General features: G+C 35.5%; 1 pseudogene; it reads right to left on the bottom strand.

Moving 5' to 3' along the window:
* Positions 1-658: 658 nt before the first annotated feature.
* Positions 659-24,537, bottom strand: part of LOC125656910 (uncharacterized) — a 39,108-nt pseudogene continuing 15,229 nt past the window's right edge.

Here is a 24,537-nt window from a genome sequence, read left to right as displayed (position 1 = left end):
TATCCTGAAGCTTACGGTTCGGTTTGTATCCTGCCCACAAGGTTTTCCTAAAAAGTGATACTACGACCTTGACCTTTGACCTTGAAAAACAATAGGCATCTTCCTCTCATCATGGTGATCAAATGTACCAAGTTGTAAAGTCCTAGGGCTTACGGTTCAGTCTGTATCCTGCCCACAAGGTCCGGACAGACGGACACACAGACAGACGGACGACGCCATACCATAATACGTCCCGTCTTCGACGGGCGTATAAAAAGAACTAGGTAACCTAAAACGTGAGGGGGAAATGTGCTATTTTTCAAAGTCAACAAGGGGATGATAAATTTTTATTGCCCATTTTCTTGAGAACCATAAAAAGAATGGGACATGTGGATTAATTTGCAATATGCAATAATGAATGACAATATTGCATATATAGAATCACTACAATCAGCTATTCAAATGATGACAAAAATTATTACATGGATTCTATAGATTTTTAAAAAAGATGTGTATTACTGCATTCCGGTTGCTGAAAAATATCAGAAATACATAACATTCAGTTGGAATTAAAAAATTTATATGTATCCAGCATGTCCAATGGGTTTTTGTATGATTCCCAAGAATATTTACTACAATTCTGAAAGCTATATTTTTCAACACTGAGATAGCAAGGATGTTACTGTAGATATTTGATTTTCTTCACATTTCCTCTATAAAACTCAGCAATAAACAAGTTGTCACTTTTGTCCACACATAAACCGTATGGATACTTCAGATCACAGTTATCTATATAGCGGAGGAACTGTCCATTCTGGTCCAGGATGTGGATACAGTGGTTATCACGGTCTGCTGTCAGGATCTGACTCTGACTGTCTGTTGTGATTCCCCAGGGTTTGAATGCTTTGTTTTTGGTAGCAGAAGAATGACCAGTATATCTATATCGGAGTTTTCCAGCCTGATTGACCACAACGACTGCACCAGCTTCCCAGTCAGCCACACAGATATCGAAGTTTCTGTTCTCACTGATGTATTTAGTATAATGTCTTGCTGAATATAGAGGCTTACCCTCACCATCATACTGTATTGTTTGTTTCTCTGTGGAACCTGAGTAACGGACAACTTTGGATTGTGTTCTATCAACACTGTACATGGTAACCAGGAGATCACCAGAGGAGGTGACACAGAGTTGAATAGGTCTCCAGCCCTGTAGTCTGATCACCTCCTCTGTCTGTCCACTCTTCACTTTATTCACAGTCTTTGTTGTCCCATCAGAGTACACTAGATCCCCATCACTTGTCACTGCTATATCACGTGGACAAACCCCTGATTTTGTTTTGATTGTATTAATAACTGTATTTTGAACATTAAAACATTTCATATCACTGACTTTTCCACTTGTCCAGAATTCTTCTTCACTCAGACAGGTAACACTGCGAAGTTTTTCATACCCAGTATTCATTGTAGTGACAAGCTCTGGTTCGTCCATCAGTTCTTTGGGTGAGGTTTTTGCTTTCTTCAGTGTGTAGCCATTTTCATCTGTCGTAAATGATAATGGTATGAAAGATCCCAGTGACTTGTAAAGCTGTTCACTGTCTATCGGACTAAATGTAGGCAGTGAGACTCGGACTTCGGGAGGAAGTTTTCTGAATTCTTTGTTTTTGGATCTGTATTCCATGGTCACAGACACTTCATTGGATTCCTCCATTTCCTTCAGAGTAATCAGAGATTGCTCAATAAGGGACTGTATCTGATTAATTTCATCCAAATGTTTCTTCAGAATTTCCAGGTGTTTGATTTTCATCTCTTCTATTTCATTTGTCATTTTGTTGATGACATTGTCAATTTCTTTGTGCCATTCCTCTCCATGTTTTGTAACTACTGTTGTGAATTTCACGTATTCTCCATCCAAGTTGGTTATTTGAGTTTCTAAATCAGTGGCCATTTCTTCATATGTTGGAGAAATAATGTTTGCTATCTCCTCTGAATCTTTTGTAATGTCTGCTTTTCGTTTGTTGTAGATTTCGGAAAGAATTGAAAATGTATGACCCTTGTGTTTATCTGAGGACAACTGGTTATCAATGCACAAGGAACAGACAGACATGTCACATTCCTTACAATGTAATTCACAGACTTTGTTTTGATGTGTACTACACTTTGGATAGATCAAGGTTGATTTTCGATTTTGGAATGGTACCACTATGTGTTTTTGATAGTCATCAGCAACGTGTTTTCCTATACAGGCAATACATAGATTGACGTGGCAGAAATCACAGTACCTCTGTACTATAGCTGTCTCACAAAGGTCACATCGGACGACATCTTGGGCACTGTGGCGGGGGTCCATGGCTACTTTAAATATTCTACAATTTAAAAAATATGAAATTTTTTAATTGTCTCACAAGTATTTCGATTAAATAAGTATACCTGTTAGAGTGTTATAGATAATCGTTAAAATAAAAAAAAAAATCCTTTGATCAGATATTTTCAATTCTTTGCAACAGTTGAAATTCACTTAAAAGGTTCCAAAATCTGATAGAACAGTCACAACTCACTGAATGAATTGTTATCTTACATGTCTGTGAAATATACATAGTAATAAAATTATATGTCCTCTAACATGTATCTGGATAACGAGATGTTTCAAAATTCTACAAATTTAAATCATGTTCTATGTTGCAGATCTCGAGTTCAATTCCGCCAGTGTTTTGTTCATGTGTGTTGAAATAATTTTTTGAAAATCATGTTTTTATCCAAATTTGTATATTTTCTGCCATTTTGGCATATATTTTCTTCATATATATCATCATATCTTTTATGATTAAATCAATTCGTACTGATTTGAGAAACTATTTCAGGGTGTACTGAGCCACCTGAAAAGGTTGCAAAATCAGATAGAACATATGTTAACATCCACAGCTCACTGAATGAATTGTTATCTTACATATCTGTGAAATATACATAATTATATGTACTATTACATGTATCTGGATAATTGAGAAGATGTTTCAAAATTCTGTAAATTTATATCATGTATTACAGCATCTTTGTTAATCCAAGTTAATATTCCTATATTTCAAGATATTTAAAGATTGTCACAGGTATTAGAATTAATCATCATGAATTGATCATGCATTGGATAACATCAACATTAATTATCATGCATTGAATATCATCAACATTAATTATCATGCATTGAATATCATCAACATTAATTATCATGCATTGCATATCATCAACATTAATTATCACACATTGAATATCATCAACATTAATTATCACACATTGAATATCATCAACATCAATTATCACGCATTGAATATCATCAACATTAATTATCACACATTGAATATCATCAACATTAATTATCACACATTGAATATCATTAACATTAATTATCACACATTGAATATCATCAACATTAATTATCACACATTGAATATCATCAACATTATCACACATTGAATATCATCAACATTAATTAATATTGCAATTTTACCATTGTGAAGTAATTAAATTTACCTAAAGGAAAAATATTGAGAGTCGGACATTGTTTAGTCATGTTATATATACAAGCTTTATATGGACATGATGAGCAAATGTATTTCTGCTCGGAGAGAAATAGAAAACTCAAAAGTACGGCCTTATATTATAATAATGACTACTGACAATTCTAAACAACTATTAGACACAACAAAGTAAATGTAAATATTGCTTGTTTAGATAATGATAGTATTGTTAGCTTATTATAATATTTTAAAATGACTGTTGACAATTCTTAATAACTATTAGACACAACAAACTAAATGTAAATATTGCTTGTTTTGATAATGATAGTAGTGTTAGCTTATTATCATGATTATAATAATGACTGTTGACAATTCTTAATAACCATTAGATACAACAAACTAAATGTAAATATTGCTTGTTTACATAATCATATGATAGTAGTATAAGCTAATTGAAGATTCACAATGTACTCTCCATCTCTGGGACACATGCATTTTATAAGATCCACTCCTACATTTCACTACCACACACACACAATGATATGGAGTGCAAGATTTCCCAAGAAATTGCAGATAAATAAGACCAGTTGTTTACATTTCAGTAAGAATTAATCCTATACACTTTAATACTAACTTTGGACAAGGCCTGTACGTGCATATACATGTACTTTGAAATTCATATGTATGTTTTCAAGTTAGGAAGGAAAAGTGAAGCATACACAAGTTGTGCATATCCATATGTTACGCACAAGAACATACACGCAGTCCTATAGAATATACCTATTCAGGGGCGGCGACAAGTATGTGTCATTTGGAGGCAAACTGGATCAAAAAAGGGGGTCTAACTAACATATTTTGACTTAAATTAAGATTTCCGTCTGAATCTTAATATCCTTTTCCTATTCTGTCAATGTCGTAAAGACACCACCAGATAATACTGGTGTGTCCAGGGGTCCGTGTTTACCCAACTATCTATTTTGTATTGCTTGTAGGAGTTATGAGATTGATCACTGTTTGTTATCTTCACCTTGCATAATACTTATAAGCCAGACCTAGTATCATGTAACAAACTCAGATTTCATCACTTTTGAACTGAAACTCTTAATTTGCAGACACTAGAAATTTTAAGAAGCAATTTTGAATTACATTTTCATTTATATGGAATTATTGACTTATCAATCATTTCATCGCAATATTCAGATTTTGAATGAAGCTTAAGATGTTTCATATCTTTTGCCTGAATATTAGAGGAGAATAAAGATTTGAAAAAAATATTCTCACACATATCCTGTTTAGTGTAATTAATGTTTCTGAATCGATGATTTCAATATATATAATGCATAAAAAATATTTCATAGAGTAGACAAAATGTAATATTTTGATACTACGTCATAATGTAACCATACGTATGGAACGTTTAAACCAAGAGGGGTTGAAAGAACGCAATTCTGGATTCTTGCCAAAACAACGGTTAGGAAATTAAGATAATAATGTTTATTAATACTTGTTAATCCCTCCATTTAAAAATAAATTGAAATGCAGGAAGATGTGTGACAAAGGTAAAAAAAAAATTTCATCAAGTTGATTTAAACATTGAATTTTAAGTAATTTTCAGTATTTTCCTTTGATTTATATCCTCATAAATTCTAATATTTTTCGATAATTCTTTAATGACTTACAACTTAGAATCATTATAGCTTCCAATCATCGATCGGACAATTAATTAGACAAGTCAATGAACAATTTGTAACAAACCCACTCTTACAGCAACGAAGCCCCTTTTATTATTTACACCTGCCGGGTACAGGTATACAGACATACATGTACATCCCATTTTACGTCATGTGTAAACAACAGCTTTCACACTTGTCGCTCCATTGACCACAGATCGTAATTATACTCGCTGCTCTAATGAGTACACATTACCGTCTTTTGCATTTTGTTTTTAATTTATTTTTTGTAAAATTGTTGGGGCGGCAGTCCTGTTCACAACCTGTGTCACCAGTATACCTGTAGACATTGCATGGACCTTTGAGTCATAGATTCTCTATCAAGTATTGATACAATCGGTGAAAAACCAAGTTTTCCTTCTTTACCTTACCAAATGTAAGATGTTATTACTTTGAATTTAAGCCAATTACCAAGTTTTCATACAAGTTAATGGGTTGCCCCAATCTAGGGCACAATTGTAGTTGACTGCAATTGATGGAAAAATAACAAATGTCAAAGCTACAGATGATAAAATTACAAAGGCTAACGTATGGTTACAGACTACTAATTGTACCCCTATTTCATTGACCATGCAAGTAGTGCCTTTTTATAAATAGAGTTTTTTTCTTAAAAATTCTTGGGGATGTATGTGGGGTGGATTTGTGTTATTATAGGGCATAGATGGAAAGAAGATTGTCTGAAAAAAATCAAAAACTTATAATAATGGGAAATTCTGCTCTTAAGTGTGTAGTAGGAAGGGTGTAAATAGGCCATTGTTTACCTGCTTCTCAAAGGGAATGGGAAATATGCAGGGTAGGGGTTACTTGCGGTGTCATAACAGGACTTGTGTGCGGTTGATTTTCCTGAGATTCACAAATATATTTGGACTTGAATTGCTCTAAGTCTGTATCAAATTTCAGGTAATTTGAGGCGGTGGAATTTTTTATATTAATTTTTATGTTATAAAGGAATGTATAGCAAAATAATTGGTAGTCTGTGTCCGTATGGAAATACGATTTTCATCCAGGAGGTGGCGGACAAGGGACGTAACTTTCACGAAGTGTTGATACGTGTATTGAAAAGAGAAAAATGATTTTTCATTGGCCTGTCATAATCTGACTATGATGTATACCACCTACCCACGTATTTCAGGGACAATTCTACCCCCTAGGCATAATAAAAAAACAATTGGCATCTGGCCTATACGCCTAGTCAGTAAATTATCAAATTTCTTGGAATTCCCACCCCTCAACTTTCGTTTTGAATTGACTTAGCTTTTTTTATTACTGCTAAGTAATCCGATGCATAGATAAGACCGACATGTTGATGAAGAGATGTTATTCCTATGATTTATCATAACGTTACCTGTAACATTACACTTCTCTGTATGTTGAATGGATTGTCGTCTCGATTTTTCTGCCGCCTAACTGCCCTCAGTCAACCTAGCGAACAATAGTAGCTATAGCGGCCAATTAATAAAGATTTTCGCTTATAAAATATATACGCATAACGAACCCGACAATACGAGTGTTCTCGAAGTAAGACGCCTAGCGCCCAAACTAGAACTTGTGTATGGCAAGCCCTTTTACTAATTATTCGTAAAATAAGATATCTCTTTAAATAAGAGAGATATCTCTTTACACTAGAGATATATCTCTATTGTTTGTAGAGATATCCCTGTAAGTTAGAGAGATATCTTTTTACGCTAGTGAGATATCTCTTGAATAACCAAAAGAGATATCTCTTTTAAAAATAAAAAAATATGTCACTTTAACTTAAATAAATATCTCTTTAAGTTAAACAGTGATCATAATGACTTATCCCTGTTGCACCGCTATTAATATGATGTAACTCTATCTTCTAACCATACCCTAACAACTTTCCTCTGCGCTACCATCCCTTTGGAGTCTAACTAGCAAACCTGACATCATCTACAAATAAATTAAGATCAGTTAATAAGCACGAGATAAGTTGTAAGTAACTAAGATTTCCCCCCACTTTTTATCTAATCGGGGGAGGGGGCGGCGGTAATTTCATACATCATGTCAATGTTCATAACTTCAAGCATGGGGGTGGGGGTACATTCATAGGTTGGATCAGTTGCATAAGAGGAATAAGCATCCCCTGTCGTGCGATCGGTCAAAACCACCGCGAGTCTTATATCTTGATCAATTAAACGCACAGGTGCTTGTATAAAGGACGTCACGTGCCATTCCCCCTCCTTGTATTTTTGAATGGTATTTGGGGTGTATTTTGATAGAATATTAAACCTCAGTGTTTTAATTTAAATGGAATAAACAAATCTCGCATAGAAACTCTTTTTTAAAATGTCATATTATCTATAAGTGTGTTTACGGTGTTTTACTGTATTGTAAGCGTGATTTTTTTTATGAGTGTATGTACTCTTACCATTATTTACTGTAAGAGTGAATTCTTTATAAGTGTGTTTACTGTAACCATGTATTACTGTAAGTGTGAATTCTTTATAAGTGTGTTTACTGTAACCATGTATTACTGTAAGTGTGAATTCTTTATAAGTGTGTTCACTGTAACTGTGTTTTACTGTAAGTGTGAATTCTTTATAAATGTGTTTACTGTAACCATGTTTTACTGTAAATGTGAATTCATTATAAGTGTGTTTACTGTAACCGTGTTTTACTGTAAGTGTGAATTCTTTATAAGTGTGTTGACTGTAACCGTGTTTTACTGTAAGCTTGAATTCTTTATAAGTGTGTTTACTGTACCTGTGTTTTACTGTAAATGTGAATTCATTATAAGTGTGTTTACTGTAACCATGTTTTACTGTAAATGTGAATTCTTTATAAGTGTATTTACTGTAACCATGTGTTACTGTAAGCGTGAATTCTTTATAGGAGTGTTGACTGTAACCGTGTTTTACTGTAAGCGTGAATTCTTTATAAATGTGTTAACTGTAACCAGGATTTACTGTAAGCTTGAATTCTTTATAAAATGTGTTTACTGTATTGATACAATGGTGACTTTATCTATATGTACAATAAAATAATCAGAATATTTTCGATACCCTGAAAATTTTTGAAAACACTCTTGTACAAATCTTTATTGGATTTACTGTTGTTGATTTTTTTTTTGCATGACATATGACCATGCAGAAGAATTGCATATATTTCAATGATCTTAATGCTCATATAATTGCTCATGAGGCCAACTTCAACAGCACATTTTTTTGCTTGTAAAATCTCTAATTTTGTCTAGATTCTTGATATGTATTAAGTGAAATCTGCGGTTGATGAGGAAGACATTTAAATAGTGCAAACAGTAGCATACCCAATTATATGTAATTGATTTAGTTAATTTATCAACCTTGGGTCTGCTAGATTTTTAATCAATTTAAGATTCATTTACAGTGAAACAATGCCTTTAATCATGATTTTTCTTTGATGACCATGTCCAGAGTGCAGAGTTAATTCCAACTTTGTAACGTCCAGCAAGTACTGGGTAGAATCGGACGAGGAGAAAAACAAGCCAATCTCTGGCTATAAAGATGCATTACGGTACAGTCATTATATCCACCTATTAATGTTAACAGCATAGGTCCTCTGGTGAGGAGTGGATGCTGAACACATTTCACAGCAAGTTCAATACCAGTAAGATCGTCGCGGTGGTCTAGAGGTAGAGCATTCGCCCCGCATGCGGAAGGTCAGGGTTTGAATCCCGGCCGAAACAGACCTAAGTCGTTAAAATAGGTAGTGACAATTCCACCACCAAACGGTCGGCATCAGGTGTGAATGTCACGGGTCCTCAGATATGACTTTAAAAACGGATGTCCCGTGTGACAGTAGGTCGTAAGCATCGAGCATAGGTCTAAATTTGAAGCCCTTCACCGGTCTTGGTGACATCTCCATGTGAGCGAAAAATTCTCGAGAGGGACATTAAACAAGATACAATCAAACAATACAATCAATTCCAGCATTTTTATCAAAGAATCATAAAGCATTCAGAGTGTGTAATTTTGATATTATGTTTAAATCAAATGCAAGTCCTTACCCCAAGTCTGATAATTTCTTTGGTATTCTTCTGATTATCCTGTAAATCAACTTATTTTTGTGTGAACGAAAAATCTGCGAGATTTTGTAAATGCCACGTTCTTGTGAAGATTAGCCACTATGGATCTCCCATTTAGTCTGTGGCTCAGTCGCAAAGGGTTCTTGTTGCAAACGCCTTTCAATAAAAGTTGCTTTACAGTAAGCCCACATAGATGGAGATGGACTTTATCAAATTTATTGAAATACAAGACATTAACGGCAAACTGACAACTCAACTGTATGACAAACGGGATGATTTCAGCTTCTCCATCGTCAACTACCCATATTTATGTAGCAATATTCCATTATCACCTGCATATGGTGTTTATATATCTCAACTGATTCGATATGCAAGAGCTTGTTCTGGGTATAGTCAGTTTTTAAATCGAGGTAAGCTACTGACAAACAAGTTGATGGTACAAGAATTTCAACAGATTCGATTGAAGTCAGCATTTCACAAATTCTATGGTCGTTATAACGATCTAGTTCGTCAATACAACCTTGCATTGGGTCAAATGCTGTCTGACGTGTTTCATACCGATTGTAAAGCCGTTCTTGGCACACTGATTTTGACTGCGGATAACTCCGTTTACCTGATCAGGATATGGGGCTCACGGCGGGTGTGACCGGTCAACAGGGAATGCTTACTCCTCCTAGGCACCTGATCCCACCTTTGGTGTGTCCAGGGGTCCGTGTTTGCCCAACTATCTATTTTGTATTGCTTGTAGGAGTTATGAGATTGATCACTGTTCGTTATCTTCACCTTGCATGTAATTGAAAAATTAATTTTACCCTTTTTCCCTTAGTAATAAAACTTGCAAATACTTAAAGAATGCTTCGGGAGACTGTCCCTTCAACGACAAATGCTTCTATCTTCATGCTTTCCCTGACGGAACAATAGCAGAACCCAAGCCACGAGTCAGACGAAGACGGCAGAATGCAGATGGTGATATTGACGTGATGGGTCGGGTCAATCTCTGGGATTTCCTGGAGGAGTATGACAATCGCCTGGATCAGCTGTTCCTGTTAGAGCTGGAGGCGGAGCTGGATAATGTGTTGCTGGACATCTGGTTTACTGGGGAGGAGTCGACGGACGACGAGAAGTTTTGATAATCCTCCTTATGTATAGTTTGTCAATTACAATGTGTTTAGATGATGTTCAGTTCTAGCTACATCAGTTTAGTTTGATTGTTGACTTCTTCACCAGAGTTGAATGATGGAATTGAAATGTTTTGCCACGTGTTTTGTTTGTATGTATCAGTTGATCAGATTATTGTAGAATCACAAAGCTTCATTCATGATTTATGAACTCAAGATATGCTTCTAAATCACATGATACGTTCCTAAGTCACATGATTAAATACATCATAGTCATATGACTTCTTCATTTCAAGGCATGCGACTAGGCGGTATCCAGTTCTTCGCTGAACAGATGAAAGTCATATGACTATATGGCATCAAGTTAAATCATGTGACTGCAATTTCAAATGATATGACATGTAGTTAATTGGCACATCTGTATTTAGGTTATGATATTTATTTCTATTATAATATATGTTGTGTTTTATATTTCTTAATCTGATTATTGATGTGCGTTTGAATAATTAAAAACATTTCCAGCTCTATTTATAATTTTATGTTCAAAATTGTCCTGTGTTGTGCCCAGATCAATCTACCAGTATTAATTGTGTGACTGGTCTACTGAGATGTTTATGTTGATTTTGTAAAATATGACACCTGAGAGAGAGAGAGAGAGAGAGAGAGAGAGAGAGAGAGAGAGAGAGAGAGAGAGAGATGATTATGCATGTTCTTTATAGATACATGTACTATAGTAAAAAGAAATGTTAATAATTTTAAAGTATTGTCTCCATTAAAGGTATTGGTTCACGTTTTTTAATAAAAATATCTTTAATCTTTGATGTTTAACATTAAAAATAACTCATTTAATGTATGACAACCAAAGTTTGGACCCTCTGAATGCAAGGATAAGAGCAATATTATAGCCTTAACTCGTGTGTTTTGTAAACAAAGACTCAAGTATTTTCATATTTACCGGTACAAACCAGCATGATGTTAATTTTGTAATTTAAAGCATCTTAATTTTGCGCAGTCACAAATTTAACGTTTAAATGACACATTTTACCTAAAGAATACCTAAAATGTGATAAATATAGAACTTGGATCAATATCAATTTATTTTGAAAACTTTGTAAACAATCTTTGTTTACAAAACAAATGATAAACTCTGTACAATGAGCTTCTGTCGAAATGTATAACCTTAAATTTTTTGTGAAACCTTTTATAAAAACAGATTAGACAGTATATTTTGATCATTAAAAGTGAAAAACAAAATTTAGGTAGAAATCGTGAATCAGTCCCTTTAACATACAGAGATAAGTAAATAGTAATCAGATGTCTCAATGATTTCTAGACAAGCTTGACTAACATTTTAAAGTTTCTGTGTTATTTTATTGCTTGACTAACATTTTAAAGTTTCTATGTTATTCTAATGCTTGACTAACATTTTAAAGTTTCTATGTTATTCTAATGCTTGACTAACATTTTAAAGTTTCTGTGTTATTCTAATGCTTGATTAACATTTTAAAGTTTCTGTGTTATTCTAATGCTTGACTAACATTTTAAAGTTTCTGTGTTATTCTAATGCTTGACTAACATTTTAAAGTTTCTATGTTACTCTAATGCTTGACTAACATTTTAAAGTTTCTATGTTATTCTAATGCTTGACTAACATTTTAAAGTTTCTGTGTTATTCTAATGCTTGACTAACATTTTAAAGTTTCTGTGTTATTCTAATGCTTGATTAACATTTTAAAGTTTCTGTGTTATTCTAATGCTTGACTAACATTTTAAAGTTTCTATGTTATTCTAATGCTTGACTAACATTTTAAAGTTTCTATGTTATTCTAATGCTTGACTAACATTTTAAAGTTTTTGTGTTATTCTAATGCTTGACTAACATTTTAAAGTTTCTATGTTATTCTAATTCTTGACTAACATTTTAAAGTTTCTATGTTATTCTAATGCTTGACTAACATTTTAAAGTCTCTCTGTTATTCTAATGCTTGACTAACATTTTAAAGTTTCTGTGTTATTCTAATGCTTGACTAACATTTTAACTGTTCTGTGTTATTCTAATGCTTGACTAACATTTTAAAGTTTCTATGTTATTCTAATCCTTCTAAGCTAAGGAAATTGCTCACAATAAAACAATGGTTCTTAGCTATTTTCTCAAGCTTGTTAGTTTAAAATTACATCATTGCAATAATGTAAAATCTGCAATGTTTGTAACGGTTTTTAGACAGTGTGTTGTGTTAGAGTGACGGTGTGTTGTGTGTTAGAGTGACGGTGTGTTGTGTGTTAGCGTGATGGTGTGTTGTGTGTTAGAGTGACGGTGTGTTGTGTGTTAGAGTGACGGTGTGTTAGAGTGACGGTGTGTTGTCTGTTAGAGTGACGGTGTGTTGTGTGTTAGAGTGATGTTGTGTTATGTGTTAGAGTGATGGTGTGTTGTGTGTTAGAGTGACGGTGTGTTGTCTGTTAGAGTGATGGCGTGTTGTGTGTTAGCGTGACGGTGTGTTGTGTGTTAGCGTGACGGTGTACTGTGTGTTAGAATGACGGTGTGTTGTGTGTTAGAGTGACGGTGTGCTGTGTGTTAGAGTGACGGTGTGTTGTGTGTTAAAATGACGGTGTGTTGTGTGTTAGAGTGATGGTGTGTTCTGTGTTAGAGTGACGGTGTGTTGTGTGTTAGTGTGATGATGTGTTGTGTGTTAGTGTGATGGTGTGTTGTGTGTTAGCGTGACGGTGTGTTGTGTGTTAGCGTTACGGTGTACTGTGTGTTAGAATGACGGTGTGTTGTGTGTTAGCGTGACGGTGTGTTGTGTGTTAAAATGACGGTGTGTTGTGTGTTAGAGTGATGGTGTGTTGTGTGTTAGAGTGACGGTGTGTTGTGTGTTAGAGTGATGGTGTGTTGTGTGTTAGTGTGACGGTGTGTTGTGTGTTAGAGTGATGGTGTGTTGTGTGTTAGAGTGACAGTGTGTTGTGTGTTAGTGTGACGGTGTGTTGTGTGTTAGAGTGACGGTGTGTTGTGTGTTAGTGTGACGGTGTGTTGTGTGTTAGAGTGATGGTGTGTTGTGTGTTAGTGTGATGGTGTGTTGTGTGTTAGCGTGACGGTGTGTTGTGTGTTAGCGTGACGGTGTACTGTGTGTTAGAATGACGGTGTGTTGTGTGTTAGCGTGACGGTGTGTTGTGTGTTAGATTGACGGCGTGTTGTGTGTTAGAGTTATGGCGTGTTGTGTGTTAGCGTGACGTGGTGTTGTGTGTTAAAATGACGGTGTGTTGTGTGTTAGAGTGATGGTGTGTTGTGTGTTAGAGTGATGGTGTGTTGTGTGTTAGAGTGATGGTGTGTTGTGTGTTAGAGTGATGGCGTGTTGTGTGTTAGCGTGACGGGGTGTTGTGTGTTAAAATGACGGTGTGTTGTGTGTTAGAGTGATGGTGTGTTGTGTGTTAGTGTGATGGTGTGTTGTGTGTTAGAATGACGGCGTGTTGTGTGTTAGAGTGACGGTGTGTTGTGTGTTAAAATGACGGTGTGTTGTGTATTAGAGTGATGGTGTATTATGTGTTAGAGTGAGGTGTGTTGTGTGTTAAAGTGATGGTGTGTTGTGTGTTGGAGTGATGGTGTGTTGTGTATTAGAGTGACGGTGTGCTGTTTGTTAGAGTGATGGTGTGTTGAGTGTTAGTGTGACGGTGTGTTGTGTGTTAGAGTGATGGTGTGTTGTGTGTTAAAGTGATGGTGTGTTGTGTGTTAGAGTGATGGTGTGTTGTGTGTTAAAATGACGGTGTGTTGTGTATTAGAGTGATGGTGTGTTATGTATTAGATTGAGGTGTGTTGTGTGTTACAGTGATGGTGTGTTGTGTGTTAGAGTGATGGCGTGTTGTGTGTTAGAGTTACGGCGTGTTGTGTGTTAGAGTTACGCTGTGTTGTGTATTAGCGTGACGGTGTGTTGTGTGTTACAGTGATGGTGTGTTGTGTGTTAGAGTGATGGTGTGTTGTGTGTTAGAGTGACGGTGTGTTGTGTGTTACAGTGATGGTGTGTTGTGTGTTAGAGTGATGGTGTGTTGTGTGTTAGAGTGACGGCGTGTTGTGTGTTAGAGTGACGGTGTGTTGTGTGTTAGAGTGATGGTGTGTTGTGTGTTAGAGTGACGGTGTGTTGTGTGTTAGAGTGATGGTGTGTTGTGTGTTAGAGTGACGGTGTGTTGTGTGTTACAGTGATGGTGTGTTGTGTGTTAGAGTGATGGTGTGTTGTGTGTTAGTGTGACGGTGTGTTGTGTGTTAGCGTGACGGTGTGCTGTGTTAGAGTGACGGTGTGTTGTGTGTTGGAGTGATGGTGTGTTGTGTGTTATAGTGACGGTGTGTTGTGTGTTAGATTGACGGCGTGTTGTGTGTTAGAGTGACGGCGTGTTGTGTGTTAGAGTGACGGTGTGTTGTGTGTTAGAGTGACGGTGTGGTGTGTGTTAGAGTGATGGTGTTTTGGGTGTTACCATGTTGTGTGGTAGAGTGACGACTTGTTTTTTCTGTTTGATATTAGCATGTTTTAAGAAACACACTGTTTCAGTTTTGCACATGGCCTTATCAGGACACTATTTTTTTTGTAGACGTTTATAATTATTTATAAATGGACAATAAACTAAAATTTTGTAAAATAAAAAATATTCTAGATAACGGAGGATATATATTTATAATTGCATCAATATCATAAACACAGATCCTCTCCTCAGCTGCTGTTGTAGTCCAATGTCAATATTGAATATACCACATGTACACAACACCACCTGATTACAAGGTGTAAATTGACAAGAACAGTGTAAACAAATCAAGCGTGAGACGCCAACAGCTGTAGGCGGAATATGACGCTCAAGGTCCTAGCAATTGGCTGGTTTTTTTTATCAATCATAAATGTTGCTTAATAAACAGGAAACGTCTGTAGGCGGAATAGGACGCTCAAGGTCGTAGCAGAAAGTAGCAAGATCGGATTTGTAAGTAGCAAGTCTAGCCTGAGGAGTAGCATTACCGCAACAAACGACCACTCCCACTTTTATATATCAGCTTATAAGACCCTGCTTAGAGAAGGAACAGCTAATACCTGTGATTGCTTCATCAGCTACTTGTTATTCTAGATCAAAATGTCTAAGTTTACTGGAAAGATGTTTTTTTAAAAGTCGATCCATTGAGCCCATTTTCGTAGCTGAAAAAATTCCTTGTATCACGAAATTTTAGCGAGTAAATGCGATATAACGCAAAAATTAAGCGTTCTTGCAGTAAACATTTACAGTAATTTTACTTCATCAAGCATAAATTTTGTTACAGGAAACGTTGGCATAAACCCCAATTTATCGATTAGATGCAATCAATATTGAACAAGAGGCCCATATCGCTCACCTGATTCACCTTGGCCCATATCCGAGTTTTCCATATATATTCGCATGTAAAAGTTAGGTACCTATTGTGGCCCCAGCCTACCCCCGAGGGCAATGATTTTTTACAAACTTGAATCTGCACTATGTCAGGAAGCAATCTTGTAAATTTCTTTGACCCAATGGTTCTTGAGAAGATTTTCTCTATATATTAGTATGTAAACCTTTGATCCTTTATTGTGACCCCATCCTACCCCTGGTGGCATGATTTTAACAAACTTGAATCTGCACTATGTCAGAAAATTTTCATGTAAATCTAATCTTGACTGGGCCAAGTATTCTTCAGGGGATTTTTAATAATTTTCAATATATATTTGTATGTAAAACTTTGTTCCATTACTGTGGCCCCATCCTACCCCCGGGGGTCATGATTTTAACTAACTTGAATCTGCACCATGTCAGGAAGCTTTCATGTAAATTTGTACTTTCCTAGTCCAGTGGTTCTTGAGATTTTCTCGATATATATTTGTATGTAAAAATTTGATCCCCTATTGTGGCCCCATTCTACCCCAGGGGGTCATGATTTTTAACAAACCTGAATCTGCACTATGTCAGGAAGCTTTCATGTAAATTGTACTTTCCTAGTCCAGTGGTTCTCCGTGGCCGAGTGGTTAGAGCATTGCGCTCAACATCACCCGGCCTCTCACCTCTGTCGGCACAGATTCGAATCCCGTTCGCGCCGGTAAGTGAGAAAGTTTCCCAGTTTACTTTCGGAAGGTCGGTGGTCTCATCCTAGTTACATTGTAACTGGGTTCTCTCTTCCACCAATAAAAACTGGGCGCCACCAGATAACTGAAAAATTGTTGACTGTGGTGAAAAACAGCTAAACAATCAATCAATCTGTGCGCCAAATTTGGTTGAAATTAGCGCAGTGGTTCTGGAGAAGATGAAAATAAGAAAAAGTTTACGTCAACAGACAAATTTTGATCAGAAAAGCTCGCTTGAGCCTTTGACTCAGGTGAACTAAAAAGTAACATGAAATATTTTGTTCATTACAATGGAGTTAGAATAATGTTAGACTTATCCAGCTGTACGTTGTAATTTTGCAGATTCCATATCTCTTGATATAACACAGCTTTATGTAAGCAGATCATCTTATTGACCTTGGTAGAGGTCTTCCTGATGAAAGGTGAAGATAACGAACAGTGATCAATCTCTTAACTCCTGATCTACATTAATATTATATGCATTTAGGTTTTCTTACACGTGTGATTGTAAAGATTTTTGAAAACTGTTGGCAGTTTTCCCGTCCCGTAGGCTCCAAGAGTCCTGTAGTAACCCTTCTCCAGCCCACAATAGGGTATCAAAGTTAAAAATGTCCAGGTGTTAACATATATCATCACCGATATTTAATAACTGACAATTTTGGCCCCACCCAGATACCAAAACCCCTTCCTTTAGGGTCATGAAATTTACAATTTTGGTAAAGGGCTACCTGCTCCTTCTAAATATCCATTTAGTTTCAATTCAGTATCAATAGCATTAAAGATGTTTCTTAAAAATGTTTTACACATAAACACTATATATTAAGATTGGCCTTGCCTTGGAGTCATAACCTCCATCATGGGAAACATGCATGCAATTTACAATATTGGTAGAGACGTTCCAGCTCTACATTAATTACTATGCATTTAGTTTTTCATAAAGATATGCAGTTGTAGAGAACATTTTTGAAAATTCATCAAAGTTTGACCGAACCCTAAGTCACCAGGAATCCTGAAAGTTACAAGTTAGATCCCTCTTGTTTCGAAGATACTTCATGCTAAATTTGAAAAGAATTGGAATGTAGAACTCTTTATCAAGAAGTTAAAATATTGTATTGTTCACACATTTAATAACTGACCATTTTGGCCCCACCCTTATATCAAAACCCCTACCCCTGGGATCATCAAATTTATAATTTTGGAAAAGGACTACCTGCTCTTTAAAAATATTCAGTAAGTTTCAATTTAGTATCAATAGAATTAAAGATGTTATTTAAGTGTTTTACACAAACACTATATATATGAAGTTTGGCCTTATCATGGGGTCAGAACCTCCACCCCGGGGATCATGAAATTTACTATTATGGTAGAGGCCTTCCTGCTCTACAGCATTATGCATTTAGTTTTTCTTAAACATGGTCAGTTGTAGAAAGATTTTTGAGAATTGGTAAATTTTTGTCCCGCTCCCAAGTGTCCTGAAATTTACAATTTATGTCCCCCTTGTTCCAAATATACTTCATGCTAAATTTTAACAGAATTGGAATAGCAGTTATGAAGAAGTTAAAAATGTTCAATTGTTAAAGCACAACGAATGACGACCATACAATTGCAATAGGTCACCCGAGTTCACTCATGTGACTCCCAGAAAATTCAATTTTGACAGTTTTTGCCCAGCCTAAGATCCCAGGGGTGCAGGAGTCCTAAAATCGATTATTTAATATGTCCCAAAGATGCTTCATACCAAATTTGAAAACAGTTGGAATGATAGATATCAAGAAGAACTAGATTTTTAGTCTAGAAGTTAAAAATGTACGTTCCATTGTTTGTAACTGATGACAACCAATTGCAATAGCTCATCCGAGTTAGCCAGGTTTTATCCAGCTTTTAGATGTTACTACCCAATTCATATTCAAGTCAATTTTTGAAAATAGTTATTTCCAGGGTAGGAGGTGGGTGACATCCCCAAATTTTAGTATCTCAAAATAAGCACACATATGAATTGATTATCATCTAAAATCATGTATATTGTAATCTTGAATTATGGAAAATTACTCAGAATAAATATATGAAATTCTCATACAATTTTATGTAGTTTCTATACAACATGCACAATTTCAGGGAAATTTTTACCTGGGGAAGGGGACATATTTATTTGTTGTCAAAGGGGGAAAGGTACCCTTTACCAGTAGTAGTAAAAAGAACTAGGTGACCTAAAAAGTGAGGGGGAAATGTGCTATTTTTCAAAGTCAACAAGAGGATGATAAATTTTTATTGCCAAATTTCTAGAGAACCAAAAACGAATGGGATATGTGAATTAATTTTCAATTTGCAATAATGAATAACAATATTGAATCGCTACAATCAGCTATTCAAATGATGACAAAAATTATTACATGTCTTCCATAGATATAAGGTGTATTCAATGTATGAGGAACATATTTCACATCTAGTAAATGGATGGTGGGATTTTTGTGATCATATGATTTTGAAGGGTTCATCAAATAAAATAATTTACCATAGTAATTTTCAAAATTTTGTTTACTGCTTGACTTATTTCACCTAGAATGTAAGTAAGAAAGTCTATTGGAAGAGGATGTTTTATTAAAATATTTATAAAAGGAATGAAAGAAAGCAGAAATGAGCAAGCTCACATACCACATGGCGAAAAATGATTACATACATGGCTTCAATAGATACAAGGTATTCACTGTAGATTTAAAAGATGTGTATTACTGCATCCTGGTTGCTGAAAAATATCAGAAATACATGACATTCAGTTGGAATTCAAACATTTATATGTATACAGCATATCCAATGGGTTTTTGTATGAGTCCCAAGAATATTTACTACCATTCTGAAACTGACATTTTCAACACTGAGATATGAAGGATGTTACTGTAGATATTTGATTTTCTTCACATGTCCACTATAAAACTCAGCAGCAAACAAGTTGTCACTTTTGTCCACACATAAACCGTATGGATTCTTCAGATCACAGTTATCTATATAGCGGAGGAACTGTCCATTCTGGTCCAGGATGTGGATACGGTGGTTATTACAGTCTGCTGTCAGGATCTGACTCCAACTGTCTGTTGTGATTCCCAGGGGTTTGAATGCTTTGTTTTTGGCAGAAGAATGACCAGTGTATCTAAATCGAAGTTTTCCAGCCTGGTTGACCACCACTACTTCACCAGCTTCCCAGTCACCACACAGATATCCAGGTTTATGTTCTCACTGATGTATTTAGTATAACGATTTCCTGAATATAGAGGCTTACCCTCATCATCATACTGAATTGTTTGTTTCTCTGTGGAACCAGAGTAACGGACAACTTTGGATTGTGTTCCATCATCACTGCGCATAGTAACCAGGAGATCACTAGAGGAGGTGACACAGATATTGAGAGGTGTCCAGCCCAGTGGTCTGATCACCTCTGTCTGTCCACTCTTCACTTTATTCACAGTCCTTTCTGTCACATCAGAGTACACTAGATCCCCATCACTTGTCACTGCTATATCACGTGGCCATTCCCCTGATTTTGTTTTGATTGTATTGGTAACTGTACCTTGAACATTAAAGCATTTCATATCACCGACTGCTGCACTTGTCCAGAATTCTTCTTCACTCAGACAGGTAACACTGCGGAGGTTTTTATACCCAGTATTTACTGTAGTGACAAGCTCTGGTTCATCCATCAGTTCTGTGGGTGAGGTTTCTGCTTTCTTCAGTGTGTAGCCATTTTCATCTGTGGTAAATGATAATGGTCTTAAAGATCCCAGTGACTTGTAAAGCTGTTCACTATCTATCGTGTTTGGACTAAATGTAGGCAGTGAGACTCGGACTTTGGGAGGAAGTTTTCTGAATTCTTCATTTTTGGATCTGTATTCCACGGTCACAGACACTTCATTGGATTCCTCCATTTCCTTCAGAGTAATCAGTGATTGCTCAATAAGGGACTGTATCTGTTTAATTTCATCCAAATGTTTCTTCAGAATTTCCAGGTGTTTGATTTTCATCTCTTCTATTTCATTTGTCATTTTGTTGATGACATTGTCAATTTCTTTGTGCCATTCCTCTCCATGTTTTGTAACTACTGTTGTGAATTTCACATATTCTCCATCCAACTTAGTTATTTGAGTTTCTAAATCAGTGGCCATTTTTTCATATGTTGGAGAAATAATGTTTTCTATCTCCTCTGAATCTTTTGTAATGTCTGATTTTCTTTTGTTGTAGATTTCAGAAAGAACTGAAAATGTATGACCCTTGTGTTTATCTGAGGACAACTGGTTATCAATACACAAGGAACAGACAGACATGTCACATTCCTTACAAAGTAATTCACAGACTTTGTTTTGATGTGTACTACACTTTGGATAGATCAAGGTAGAGTTTCGTTTTTGGAATGGGACCACTTTGTGTTTGTCATAGTCATCAGCAATGTGTTTTCCTAAACAGGCAAAGCACAGGTTGACGTGGCAGAAATCACAGTACATCTGTACTATAGCTGTCTCACAAAGGTCACATCGGACGACATCTTGGGCACTGTGGTGGGGGTCCATGGCTACTTTAAATATTCTACAATTTAAAGATTATGAAATTTATTAATTTTCTTACAAGCATTTCGATTAAATATTTAAAGTATACCTGTTAGAGTGTTATAGATAATCGTTACAATAAAAAAAATCCTTTGATCTGATATTTTCAATTCTTTGTAACAGTTAAAATTGACTTAAAAGGTTGCAAAATCTGATAAAACAGTCACAGCTCACTGAATGAAGTGTTATCTTACATGTCTGAAATATCCATAGTAATATGTACTACTACATGTATTTGGATAATGAGAAGATGTTTCAAAACTCTACAAATTTATATCATGTTCTATGTTACAAATCTCGAGTTCAAATCCGCCAGTTGTTTTGTTCATGTGTGTTGAAATAATATTTTGAAATCATGTTTTTATCCAAATTCGTATATATATTTTCTGCCATTTTGGCATATGTATTATTATTTTTAATTCATTTATAAAGCGCAAAATTACATATAGTTTCTTATGCGCTGTATTATGCAAAGTGAAGACAAGAGGTACTGTGAGCAATGCTCACTAAGAATACCCCCCGCTTACCCCAATCTCCCAAAGGGTGTTGGTAATAGGTATAAACTACCTCTTTTCTGAGTGTAAAAAACAAATGGCATGACAAACCGAACCATATTGCTACTTCGATGTCCAGTGCACGTGACTTTTGACCTTTTGACCCCAAAATCGATAGGGAACATCTTCATCCCATGGGTAGTCCATATGTATGATATGGTGACTGTAGGTGGAAAGGATAACGCTTTAGAGCCCGGAAACCATATTGCTACTTTGATGTCCAGTGCACGTGACCTTTGACCTTTTGACCCCAAAATCGATAGGGAACATCTTCATCCCATGGGTAGTCCATATGTATGATATGGTGACTGTAGGTGGAAAGTATAACGCTTTAGAGCCCGGAAACCATATTGCTACTTCGATGTCCAGTGCGCTTGACCTTTGACCTTTTGACCCCAAAATCGATAGGGAACATCTTCATCCCATGGGTAATCCATATGTATGATATGGTGACTGTAGGTGGAAAGGATAACGCTTTACAGCCCGGAAACCATTGCGTCTACAGACGGACGGACGGACAACCCGATTCCAGTATACCCCCCCCCCCCAACTTGTTGCGGGGGGTATAATAACGAACAGTGATCAATCTCATAACTCCCACAAGCAATACAAAATAGATAGTTGGACAAACACGGACCCCTGGACACCACCAGAGGTGGGATCAGGTGCCTAGGAGGAGTAAGCATCCCCTGTTGACCGGTCACACCCGCCGTGAGCCCCATATCCTGATCAGGTAAACGGAGTTATCCGCAGTCAACTCAGTGTACCAAGAACGGCTTAACAATCGGTATGAAACACGTCAGACAGCATTTGACCCAATGCGAGGTTGTATTGACGAACTAGATCGTTATAACGACCATAGAATTTGCGAAATGCTGACTTCAATCGAGACTGTTGAAATCCCTGTACCATCAACTTGTTTGTCAGTAGCTTACCTCGATTTAAAAACTGACTATACCCAGAACAAGCTCTTGCATATTGAATCAGTTGAGATATATAAACACCATATGCAGGTGATAATGGAATATTGCTACATAAATGTGGGAAGTTGACGATGGAGAAGCTGAAATAATCCCGTTTGTCATACAGTTGAGTTGTCATACTGATTTGAGAAACTATTTCAGGGTGTAGTGAGCCACCTGAAAAGGTTGTAAAATCTGATAGAACAGATGTTAACAGTCACAGCTCACTGAATGTAGTGCTATCTTACATGTCTGTGACATAGATAATTATAAAGAACAGATGTTAACAGTCACAGCTCACTGAATGTAGTGCTATCTTACATGTCTGTGACATATATAATTATATAGAACAGATGTTAACAGTCACAGCTCACTGAATGAAGTGCTATCTTACATGTCTGTGAAATATACATGTATAGTAATATGTACTCTTACACGTATCTGGATAATTGAGAAGATGTTTCAAAATTCTGCAAATTTACATCATGTATTACAGCATCTTTGTTAATCAAAGTTAATATTCCTATATTTCAAGATATTTAAAGATCGTCACAGGTATTAGAATTAATCATCATGAATTGATCATGCATTGGATAACATCAACATTAATTATCACACATTGGATATCATCAACATTAATTATCACACATTGAATATCATCAACATTAATTATCACACATTTAATATCATCAACATTAATTAATATTGCAATTTTACCACTGTGAAGTAATTAAATTTACCTAATTTAAGGAAAAATATTGAGAGTCGGACATTGTTTAGTCATGTTCTATAGATAAGCTTTATATGAGCATGATGAACAAATGTATTTCTGCTCTGAGCGAAATAGAAAACTCAAAAGTACGGCCTTATATTAGAATAATGACTGCTGACAATTCTTAACAACTATTAGACACAACAAAGTAAATGTAAATATTGCTTGTTTTGATAATGATAGTAGAGAATATGGAGCGCCATATTAACATAAACTCAAATAATTGAAGATATCTTCAATTCATTTGATTTGCGCAACAATTTAATTAAAGATCTCTTCAAATAATTAATGATATCTTCAATTATGAATTATTGAGCACATTAATTGAATTGATGATATTATTAATTCTTCAGCTGAATTGATGCACGCTTCAATTGAATTAATAATATCAACAATTGAATTGATGCGCGCTACAATTCAATTGAGGAGAGCAATAATTGAATTGATGTGCACATTAATTCATTTGATGAGAGCAACAATTGATTTAATGCGCGCATTAATTCAATTATTGCTCTCTTCAATTGAATTAATGATATCTTTAATTCATTTGAAGAGAGCAACTATATAATTAAAGATATCTTCAATTCAAAATATCCACAATTGAATTAATGATCTCTTTAATTGAATTGTTGCTCTCTTTAAAATAATTGATGCACACATTAATTCCTTATACAAAAGCATTGCAAATAATTAAAGATATCTTCAATTGAATTACAGAGATCATCAAATCATTTATACCGAGCTCTAAATTAATTATTGCGAGCAATATTTCTACAAAATTGATGCTCTCATCAATTGAATTGAAGAGAGCAATAATTGAATTAATGCGTGCATTAAATCAATTATTGCTCTCATTAATTCAATCAATGTGCGCATTAATTCAATTGATGAGAGCAATAATTGAATTGAAGCACGCATTAATTCAATTAAAGAGAGCAATAATTGAATTGATGATATCTTCAAATAATTGAGTTAATGTTAATTTGGCGCTCCATAAGAGTAAGCTTATTATAATAATGACTGTTGACAATTCTTAATAACTATTAGATACAACAAACTAAATGTAAATATTGCTTGTTTTGATAATAGTGTTAGCTTATTATAATAATGACATATTTTTAAGATTCGATAAGTAGGTTTCCCAAAATGAGCTTTAAAAAATTGACCAGATGTTAGTCAGTCTGTCAGACTCTTAACCA

Source organism: Ostrea edulis, chromosome 7 (assembly GCF_947568905.1).
Source record: "Ostrea edulis chromosome 7, xbOstEdul1.1, whole genome shotgun sequence".
NCBI classification, from domain to species: Eukaryota; Metazoa; Mollusca; class Bivalvia; order Ostreida; family Ostreidae; genus Ostrea; species Ostrea edulis.
Note: the sequence above shows the minus strand (reverse complement) of the source record. Positions and strands in the feature narration are given on the sequence as shown.